The sequence below is a fragment of the Convolutriloba macropyga genome, unplaced genomic scaffold (assembly GCF_964194025.1).
Source record: "Convolutriloba macropyga unplaced genomic scaffold, txConMacr16.3 SCAFFOLD_3928, whole genome shotgun sequence".
Classification (NCBI taxonomy): domain Eukaryota; kingdom Metazoa; phylum Xenacoelomorpha; order Acoela; family Convolutidae; genus Convolutriloba; species Convolutriloba macropyga.
This window is the reverse complement of record NW_027453059.1, coordinates 3882-14803: the sequence shown is the minus strand read 5'-3', so window position 1 is coordinate 14803 and position 10922 is coordinate 3882. Positions and strand designations below refer to the sequence as shown.

The window sequence follows — 10922 nt, the reverse complement described above, 5'->3', positions numbered from 1 at the left end:
TCTCTTTAGTTTCTCGTAACTTTTTTTCCTTTCTGTTTTTGTTTTTTGCTTTTCTCTTTCTTTTCTGTCTTTCTTCTTTCTCTTGCTTTTCTCTTTTGTTTTCCTTCTCTCTGTATTTCCTCCTTCGCTCTTTTTTTCTCCCCCCTCCCTTTGGCTTTTATTTTTCTTTTCTGTATTCCTTTTCTGTATTTTTCTCTTTTGTCTTTTTCTTTTCTATCTTTCGTTTCTCTCTATCTCTCTATTTCTTCTCTTTTCTTTTTATCTGTCTTTCTTTTTCTCATTCTGTTTTCTCTTTGCTCCTCTTCCGCAACTATTCAGTTTCTCGTATATTTTTTTCTTTCTGTTTTTCTTTTTTGTTTTTCTCCCTCTTTTCTGTCGTTCCTTTTTTTTTTTTCTGTTGGTCCTTTCTCTCTTGCTTTTTTTTCTTTTCTGACTTTTTCTCCCTTCTATTTCTTTCTTTTATCTTTCTATTTGTTTTTTTTTCTGTTTTCGTTGTTCTTTCTCTTCTCTTTTTTCTTTTCTCTCTTTCGATTATCTCTTGCTTTTCTCTCTTTTGTTTTTTCCTGTCTGTGTTTTTTGTCTTTATTTCCCCTTTCTTTTATTTTTTTTCTCTTCCGTCTTTCTTTTCTCGCTTTCTTTTCTCTCTTTCGTTTCTTTCTTTCTTTTCTCTTTCTATTCGCTTTTTTCCTGTTTTCTTCTGTCTGTCTGTTTTCTTATTTCTTTTCTCTCTTTCGTTTATCTCTTGCTTTTTTCTCTTGCTTTTTTTTTCTTTTCTGTATTTCATGTCTGCCTTTTCTGTCTTTCATTTGTCTTTCTCTTTTCTTTTTCCTTTTTTTGTGTCCTTTTTTTCTGCCCTTCTTTACTTTCGTGTCTTTCTTTGCTCTCTTGTTTTTTCTTTCTTCTCTCTCTTGCTTTTCTCCTTTATTTGCTGTCTTTCGTCTCCTTTTTCTGTTCTGCTTTTTCTTCAAGCGTTTTTTCTTTTCTCTTCTTCTTTTCAATCTTTTCTTTTCTGTTTTTTTTTCATTTGTCTTTGTCTTTTTTTTGGTTTCTCTGTCTTTTTGCTATTTTTTATCCGTCGTTTTCGTTTTTTCTATTGTCTCTTTCTTTTCTTCATTTCTTTGCTGTTTTTCTTTTCTCTTTCTTCTCTATTTTCTCTCCTGTTTTCTGCTTTTTTTGCTTTCTTTTTCGCTTCCGCTTTTCTCTTTCTTTTGTCTTTTTCTGTTTATATTTTCTCTTTTTCCGTTTTCTTTTTCTGTATCTCTTTTCTCTCCTTCGCTCTTTTTTCTCCCACTTTCTCTTTAGTTTTTCTTTCTTTTTTGTATCCCTTTTCTGTCTTCCAATTTTTTGTTTTATTTTTTCTATATTTCTTTCTTTCTTTTCTGTTCTCTTTATCTGTCTTTCTTTTTCTCATTCTTTTTCCTCTTTCGTTCTTCTTTCGCTACTCTTTAGTTTCTTTTTTCTCTTTGTTCCTCTTCCGCAACTATTCAGTTTCTCGTATATTTTTGTTCTTTCTGTTTTTCTTTTTTGTTTTTTTTCTCCTTCTTTTCTGTCGTTCCTTTCTCTGTTTTTTTGTCGTTCTTTTCTCTCTGGCTTTTCTTCTTTTTTTGTGACTTTTTCTCACTTCTGTTTCTTTCTTTTCTCTTTCTATTTGTTTTTTTTTCTGTTTTCGTTGTTTTTTCTCTTCTCTTCTTTCTTTTCTCTCTTTCGATTATCTCTTGCTTTTCTCTCTTTTGTTTTTCCTGTCTGTGTTTTTTGTCTGTATTTCCCCTTTCTTTTGTTTTTTTTTCTCTTCCGTCTTTCTTTTCTCGCTTTCTTATCTGTCTTTCGTTTCTTTCTCTCTTTTCTCTTTCTTTTCTCTTTCTTTTCGCTTTTTTTCCTGTTTTCATCTGTCTGTCTGTTTTCTTCTTTCTTATATCTCTTTCGTTTATCTCTTGCTTTTTTCTCTTGCTTTTTTCTTTTCTGTATTTCCTGTCTGCTTTTTCTGTCTTTCGTTTGTCTTTCTCTTTTCTCTTTCATTTTTTTCTGTCCTTCTTTTCTGCCTTTCTTTTCTTTCGTGTCTTTCTTTACTCTCTTGTTTTTTTCTTTCCTCTCTCCTGCTTTTCTCCCTTTATTTGCTGTCTTTCGTTTCGACTCCTTTTTCTGCTCTTCTGCTTTTGCCTCTACCGTTTTTTTCTTTTCTCTTTTTCTTTTCTCTCTTTTCTTTTCTGGTTTTTCATTTGTCTTTGTCTTTTCTTTCTTTCGTTTCTCTGTCTTTTCGCTATCTTTTATCGTTCGTTTTCTTTTTTTTCTATTGTCTCTCTCTTATCTGCCTTTCTTGGCTGTCTTTCTTTTCTTTTTCTTCTCTATTTTCTCTCCTGTTTTCTGCTTTTTTTCTTTCTTTTTCTATTTCGCTTTTCTCTTTTTTTGTCTTTTCCTGTATATCTTTTCTCTTTTTCCGTTTTTCTTTTTCTGTATCTCTTTTCTCTCTTTCGCACTTTTTTCTCCCCCCTTTCTCTTTAGTTTTTCTTTCTTTTCTGTATTCCTTTTCTGTCTTCCAGTTTTTGTTTTATTTTTTCTATGTTTCTTTGTTTTTTTTTCTGTTCTTTTTATCTGTCTTTCTTTTTCTAATCATTTTTCCTCTTTCGTTCTTCTTTCGCTACTCCTAGTTTCTCGTTTCTTTTTTCTCTTTGTTCCTCTTCCGCAACTATTCAGTTTCTCGTATATTTTTTTCCTTCTGTTTTTCTTTTTTGTTTTTCTCGTTTCTGTCGTTCCTTTCTCTGTTGTCTTTCTGTCGGTCTTTTCTCACTTGCTTTTCTTTTTCTTTTCTGACTTTTTCTCCCTTCTGTTTATTTCTTTTCTCTTTCTATTTGTTTTTTTTCTGTTTTCATTGTTCTTTCTCTTCTCTTCTTTCTTTTCTCTTTCGATTATCTCTTGTTTTTCTCTCTTTTGTTTTTCCTGTCTGTCTTTTTTGTCTTTGTTTCCCCTTTCTTTGTTATTTTTCTCTTCCGTCTTCCTTTTCTCGCTTTTTTTCTGTCTTTCGTTTCTTTCCTTCTTTTCTCTTTCTATTCGCTTTTTTTCCTGTTTTCATCTGTCTGTCTGTTTTCTTCTTTCTTATATCTCTTTCGTTTATCTCTTGCTTTTTTCTCTTGCTTTTTTCTTTTCTGTATTTCCTGTCTGCTTTTTCTGTCTTTCGTTTGTCTTTCTCTTTTCTCTTTCATTTTTTTCTGTCCTTCTTTTCTGCCTTTCTTTTCTTTCGTGTCTTTCTTTACTCTCTTGTTTTTTTCTTTCCTCTCTCCTGCTTTTCTCCCTTTATTTGCTGTCTTTCGTTTCGACTCCTTTTTCTGCTCTTCTGCTTTTGCCTCTACCGTTTTTTTCTTTTCTCTTTTTCTTTTCTCTCTTTTCTTTTCTGGTTTTTCATTTGTCTTTGTCTTTTCTTTCTTTCGTTTCTCTGTCTTTTCGCTATCTTTTATCGTTCGTTTTCTTTTTTTTTCTATTGTCTCTTTCTTATCTGCCTTTCTTGGCTGTCTTTCTTTTCTTTTTCTTCTCTATTTTCTCTCCTGTTTTCTGCTTTTTTTCTTTCTTTTTCTATTTCGCTTTTCTCTTTTTTTGTCTTTTCCTGTATATCTTTTCTCTTTTTCCGTTTTTCTTTTTCTGTATCTCTTTTCTCTCTTTCGCACTTTTTTCTCCCCCCTTTCTCTTTAGTTTTTCTTTCTTTTCTGTATTCCTTTTCTGTCTTCCAGTTTTTGTTTTATTTTTTCTATGTTTCTTTGTTTTTTTTTCTGTTCTTTTTATCTGTCTTTCTTTTTCTAATCATTTTTCCTCTTTCGTTCTTCTTTCGCTACTCCTAGTTTCTCGTTTCTTTTTTCTCTTTGTTCCTCTTCCGCAACTATTCAGTTTCTCGTATATTTTTTTCCTTCTGTTTTTCTTTTTTGTTTTTCTCGTTTCTGTCGTTCCTTTCTCTGTTGTCTTTCTGTCGGTCTTTTCTCACTTGCTTTTCTTTTTCTTTTCTGACTTTTTCTCCCTTCTGTTTATTTCTTTTCTCTTTCTATTTGTTTTTTTTCTGTTTTCGTTGTTCTTTCTCTTCTCTTCTTTCTTTTCTCTTTCGATTATCTCTTGTTTTTCTCTCTTTTGTTTTTCCTGTCTGTCTTTTTTGTCTTTGTTTCCCCTTTCTTTGTTATTTTTCTCTTCCGTCTTCCTTTTCTCGCTTTTTTCTGTCTTTCGTTTCTTTCCTTCTTTTCTCTTTCTATTCGCTTTTTTTCCTGTTTTCATCTGTCTGTCTGTTTTCTTCTTTCTTTTCTCTCTTTCGTTTATCTCTTGCTTTTTTCTCTTGCTTTTTTTCTTTTCTGTATTTCCTGTCTGCCTTTCCTGTCTTTCGTTTGTCTTTCTCTTTCCTTTTTCTTCTGTCCTTCTTTTCTGCCTTTCTTTTCTTTCGTGTCTTTCTTTAGTCTCTTGTTTTTTTCTTTTTTCTCTCTCTTGCTTTTCTCCCTTTATTTGCTTTCTTTCGTCTCCTTTTTCTGTTCTGCTTTTTCTTCAAGCGTTTTTTCTTTTCTCTTCTTCTTTTCAATCTTTTCTTTTCTGTTTTTTTTTCATTTGTCTTTGTCTTTTTTTTGGTTTCTCTGTCTTTTTGCTATTTTTTATCCGTCGTTTTCGTTTTTTCTATTGTCTCTTTCTTTTCTTCATTTCTTTGCTGTTTTTCTTTTCTCTTTCTTCTCTATTTTCTCTCCTGTTTTCTGCTTTTTTTGCTTTCTTTTTCGCTTCCGCTTTTCTCTTTCTTTTGTCTTTTTCTGTTTATATTTTCTCTTTTTCCGTTTTCTTTTTCTGTATCTCTTTTCTCTCCTTCGCTCTTTTTTCTCCCACTTTCTCTTTAGTTTTTCTTTCTTTTTTGTATCCCTTTTCTGTCTTCCAATTTTTTGTTTTATTTTTTCTATATTTCTTTCTTTCTTTTCTGTTCTCTTTATCTGTCTTTCTTTTTCTCATTCTTTTTCCTCTTTCGTTCTTCTTTCTGTACTCTTTAGTTTCTCGTTTCTTTTTTCGCTTCTTTTTTTGTTGCTTTTTTCTGTTGTCTTTCTTTTCTCCTTTCTTTTTCTTTCTTTTCTCCTGTCTGTTTTTTGTCTTCTCTCTTTTCTCTCTTTCTTTTTTCTCTTATTTTTCGGTCTTGCTTCTTTCTCTTTTCACTATGTGTTGTCTGTCTTTCTTTGGTCTTTGTTTTGTCTTTTTATCTTCCGTTTTTCTTTGCTCGCTTTCTTTTCTGTTCTTTTTTCTTCCTTTCTCAATCTTTTTGCCCTCTTTTGTTCTTCTCTCTCGTTCCTCTCTTCGGTTTCTCGTTCTTTCTCATTTTCTCCTCTCTCTCGCTTCTCTCTTTCTTTTCTGTCTTTCGTTTCTGTCTTTCCTTCTCTCTCTCTTTTTCTGTCTTTCTTTTCTTCCTTTTTTTGTTTCATTCTTTTCTCTCTTGCTCTGGTCTTTTTTCGTCTTTCGTCTTTTCTCTCTGATTTTTTTCTCTTCTTCTGCCTTCTTTTATCTCTCTTGTTTTTTCTCGCTCTCATTTCTGTTTTTCTTTTTTTTCTGCCTTTCTTCTGCTTTTTCTTTTCTTGCTTTCTCTCTCTCTCTTCTTCATCTTTCGTTTCTTTTTTTCTCTGTTTTGTTTATTTTCTCTTTCTTTTCTGGATTTTTCTCTCTCCGTTTTTATCCTGCTTTTTTTTTCTTTTTTCCTTTTTTCTGATTTGCTTTTCTTGATTTTTTTTCTCTCTTTATCTTCTTTTTTTTTAGTTTCTGTGTTTTCTCTCTTTTCTGTCTTTTTCTATATTTTTTCTCTCCTTTCCTTTCTCTCGTTCCTCTCTCTCTCTTTCTTATATATCTCTCTTCTCTTTGGCTTCTTTCTTTCTTTTGTTTTCTTTTCTCTTTCATTACAGTCTATCTCTTTATCTCTTTCTTTTCTCTTCCTCTCTTTTCTCTATTGTTTCATTTCTTTTTTCTGTTTCCTTTTCTACTTTTCCTCTCTTTTGTCTCCTTGTTGTTTTCCTTTTGTTCTTTTTTATATTACTTTTGCTTTTTTTTCTAATCTTTCTCTCTTTTGCTCTCTTCTTTGATTTTCTTCTTCAGTTTTTCGCTGTTTTTGAATTTCTTTCCATTTTTTCTCATGTTTTTCTCTTTCTGTTCTGAGTTTCTTCTGCCTTTCCTTTTTTTCTCTTTCATCTTTCTCTATCTTTCGCATCTGTCTCTTTCTCTTTATAGTTTCGTTTTCTCTGTCTTTTCTGTCTTTTATCTCTGCCTTTCTCTCTTGCTTTTCTCTTCTTTCTCTATTCTCTTCATTTTTCATTTGCTTTTCTCGCTTTCTTTTTTCTCTAAATATTTATTGTCTTTCGTTTCGCCGCCTTTTTATTTTCTCTCTCTTTTTTCCCTCTTTTTTCGCTCTCTTTTCTCTTTCGTTTTCGTCTATCTTTTTATCTTCTTCTTTGCGCTTTCTTTGCTGTCTTTCTCTTCTCTTTCTTTCTTTCTTTCTTGTTTTTCTTTTTCCTGTCTTTCCTTTCTGTATTTCTTTGCTCTTTCCTCTTTATTTTGTGTTCTTTTCGCTTTTGCCTTTCTGCCTTTCTTCTTTTGCTGCCTTTCTTCTCTTTTGTTTGTTTACTTTCTCCTTTTTTCACCTTCTGTTCTCTGTTTTTCTGTTCTTTTCGTTTTTTTACCTTTCTCTCCCATTCTTCTTTTTCGTTCCTCTTTTAGCTTTTTTTCTTTAGTTTTTTGTTATCTTCTCTTTCCATTCTGTTTTTCCTTTGTCTCCTGCTTTTCTCATTCTTGACAGCACTTCTTCTTCGTTTTCTCTCTTTCTTTTCTGTCTTGCTTTTCACTTTCTTTTCTGTCCTTCGTTTCCGTCCTTCTTTTCTCTCTTTCTTCTTTTTTTTCTTTTAAGCTTTTCTTTTTTCTATTTATTACCTTTTTTTCTGCCTTTCTTTTTCTTTCCTCTCTTTCATTTCTGTTCTGAATTTTTCTTTTTTTTCTGAATTGCTATTCGCTTTCATTTCTCCGATTCTCTTTAATTTTGTTTTTTCTTTTTCACTTGTTTGCTTTTTCTTTTTTGTCTTTTTTCTTTCCTGTTCTCTCTTTTTTTCTTTCCTTTCGGTCTTTTTTTCAGTCTCTTTTCTATTTCGTTTCTCTCCTTCCTTTCGCTTTCTTTTCTCTGCACTTTCTTTCTTTTATCTCTTGCTTTTCTTTCTTTTCTGTCTTTCTTCTCTCGCTTGCTTTTCTCTTTCTTCGCTTTTCTCTCTTGTGTCTTTTTTTTATGTCTTCTCTTCTGCCTTTCTCTTTTCTGCTCTTTTCTCTTCCTTACTTTTCTCTTTCGTTTCTCTTCTCTTTTTTCTATTTTTTTCTGCCTTTCTCTTTTTTGTTTCTTTTTCTCATTTTTTCATTCTTCTTTCTTTTTCCCTTCTTTTCTTTTTTTCCCTTTCTTTCTCATTCTTCTCTCTTTTGTTCCTCTCTTTGGTTTCTCTCTTACGTTTTTTTTAGGTTTTTGTTCTTTTCTCTTCCCTTTCCGTTTTTCTTTTCTGTGTTTTTTTTTCTTTTCTTTCTTTCTTATCTCTTTCTTTTCTCTCTCTGTTTTCTGTCTTGACTTTCTCTCTTTTCTCTATGTCGTTTTCGTGTCTCTTCTCTCTCTCTCTCTCTCTCTCTCTCTCTCTCTCTCTTTCTTTCCTCTTTTTTCTATTCTTCTTTTCTGCTTTTCTTTCTTCTGTTGTTTCCTTTTTTCTCTTTTTCTTTTCTCTTATTTTTCTTCTGCCTTCTTTTTCGTTCTTTCTTCTTTCTTCCGTTTCTTTCTCTTTTCTCTGTATCGTTTCTTTTCTGTTTTTTTTCTTGTCTTTTTTCTCGCCTTTTTTCTCTTTCTGCTCTCCTTTCTTTTCTTCGCTTTTTTCTTCTTTTCTTTCTTGCTTTTCTCTGTGTCTTTTCTCTCTTTTGTTTTTCTATTTCCTTTTTTTCCTGTTCTTTTTCTGCATTAATTTTTTCTGTCTTCTCTCCTCTTTTTTCTCTTTTTTCTCTCCTCTTTTCCGTATCATCGCATGTTATAAACGCTCCTTAAACATGCAGCCTAACGTAAAACATGAGTTGTATGCCACCATTTAGAATATGGTTATCTTAGCGCTTCCTAAATATGCAAAATGGTAAAGCAGAAAACGGGGTTGGAGAAAAAATTGTTGGCACATGGGGTAATATACACAAACGAAATACATCGGTGACGAAACATAATACCTATTGTTCTTGAACAAGTGGCATAGGTTCCAGCCCCAGGTGGTGCAAAAAAATGTGATTTTTTAACCTTCTATCTTTTCTTTTGAATGATGTTCTTGTCATGCTTTTGCGGGCCTGCTAGTGAAACATAAAATAAGCGCAATTTTGATAAACGAGCACAATACAAAAATTCATTTATAACTCAACCAAACAGTTTTATAAATGCAATATTTTCCATTCTCGAAGAGCTATATCCATGTGCAATCAGCATAAACACTCACAGTGCAAAAAATCTTGTTTCTAAAATGAACTGATAAACCGAAAACCCCAAAACAAACACAATAAACTTACTCAGTGGAACGAAGCGAAACAAAATTAAAACGAAGCCCGGCCACAAACTACACTGCATGTAACAATTCAGGTACGATGTTATCGGAGTTAAAGCAATTCAGGAAGGGTTTGAGGTGCAACAATGAGAAGACGAAACAGTTGAATCTCGCATTTTTTACTCAAAAACAGGACTTTTCATAAGCTGATAAATATGAGTTCATGCGGCAGCTGCTAGCGTCCTGTAAACTTGATAAGATTACTAAAAAATCGGCGAAAAATCTATTCATGGCCGCGATTCAAAATCAGCGATAATTCAGGTAGTTTACTCATTAAGACTTTGACTTTGGTGGCACTTTTTAAATTAAGCAAAAAAAGGAAGCAAGTTGGAATGCCGTCAGTCATTAATTAAAATTTGGACAAAAAAGACAAGAGTACAAAATCCACAAACTCATGAGAAATTGTGTCCGAGAACGGGAATGGTTCAGAGTTTAGTTGTCACTACATAATAATTAGATGACCGGCGTTTGGCGTCCTAAAAACCAACATAATGGAGTTTTCTCATTGATTTTTGCAATTGAAAAATAAAGACGTCAGTGCCAATAACAGAAAGATGCCCTTCACAGCAGGAATGGTGCGCTTCAAGATACTGATACCTGAAACCTACAGGGAACACCCTGAAACATGGATTTCATTCAGAAACTAAAACTGGAAGCCAGCGGCAATGTTCGAATGTACAAAGAACGATACGTCAGGAAGAATTTCAAGCAAGTGAAGAAAAAGAACTTCTTTGAAACTTTGGTTATAACATTTTTCGGCAGCAATGTGATGCATCAATTTGATGTCAGGGGGCTGTCCTGCACTCACCGTTCGAATAAAAAGTACACCTGGAACAAAATCAGGCTTTTGCGAAGTGGGAGCTTGAGGGGACAAAATTAGTGTGCAGACAAAGTAAAACATTTTTTGTTTAAAGCATGCAGATAACAAATGATGAATGGAAATGGCGCTTTTTCTACTTGGACAAGGGTTCAACTGAAAAAGATCATTGGGTGCTATAATGACAAAAAAAAGGTCGCACCTCCATTTCGGTCCGTTTTGGCGACATAATTTTGACATCGAACAACAAGAAACAGTAATTTCCCTGAATAAAAAGATACGTTCCACATGAAAGACCGAGGACCATTTCACTCGTTTTCGGGTCTACAAATAAAAAAATGAGGAGGGCACGGTCACGGTCAACCAGAAGCCGAAGAAATGGAGAATGTTTGAACTATTTCATTTAAATAATTGGTAATTCCAGCCGACGAACTTCAACCAGCGCAGATTGGGGACAAAGAAACCAATCAGAGAAGCTAGAGACGCTTGTTTAGATCAATTCTTTATCTGACAAAACAGATAAATCTGCTTAAATCTGAATCCGAATTTTGCATATTTGGCTTGCAAGTAAATTAAGTTATTGAAATGAGAGAAGATGTCTTGTTCAGTTGTTCTGATCTGCATAATTTTTAATAGCTCTTAGTTATCTGTTCTTGAACTTTCCCATCCTTTTTTGAAATGCTTATACAAACAGGATGCCTCCCGAAATAGACCAAATTCAGAGAATCTCCACTATACTGGTCATATTGTATCAAAATCGGAACTCCGACTGTAAATCATAGTGATCTAATTTGATTCCTATCTTGTTTTTCCTAATGGTTATTTGATATTTTTACGGCAGTTAACACTAGTTTTTTCTCACCGGTTTTTCAGTGAAAGTAATATTGAAAGGCCTTAATTTGTCCTATGTGCTCTTTTTGAGCTTTTCTTCAACTGACCGTCTTTCACAGTCACCGGTTTCCTTCAGCACCTTTAAAGTATATGAGGTTGTTTGATTTAACGAAAATTTAATGGATTGAAGCAAAGCCAAAGGCTGCATGAAACCATTGATCATGCGTGCCAAAATGCAGTAGTCTAATGCAAATGACAGAAACTAACCAAGTAACCGTTTCACCAATAGTTCAATAATTTTTATCACAGACCGTTAAATTAAGTGAGATGAAGGTCATTTACATATGTAAATAAATGAAAATCAGCGGTATATTTTTTTTTTATCAAAATCATTCAAATATATTCGTTTTCGGCGGCTTTTGTGATGTTTAAGGTCTACCGTCCGACCATAGGCGTTGAATTTTTGTGCCTTTCCCATTAAAGTCCACCTGCTTACTGCTCAAAATAACCCAATGAATCAAAATTTGATGCACTTTGATACGACAAACATGATCAAAGAAACTCTTTCTTATAAGTGTCGGTTCACTGGGAATGTACAGTCACCCAGGTCGAGGTATGCGATAATGATCAGACCCATCCAGACTAAAATCGGCCATGATCAGACTTTAGCTCCTTTTTAAATTGTGCTAATTTTTACC

The 10922-nt window shown here is 33.1% G+C and overlaps 1 pseudogene; it reads right to left on the bottom strand.

Moving 5' to 3' along the window:
• Positions 1-780: 780 nt before the first annotated feature.
• Positions 781-6589, bottom strand: LOC142358013 (uncharacterized; annotated as a pseudogene).
• Positions 6590-10922: the final 4333 nt, after the last annotated feature.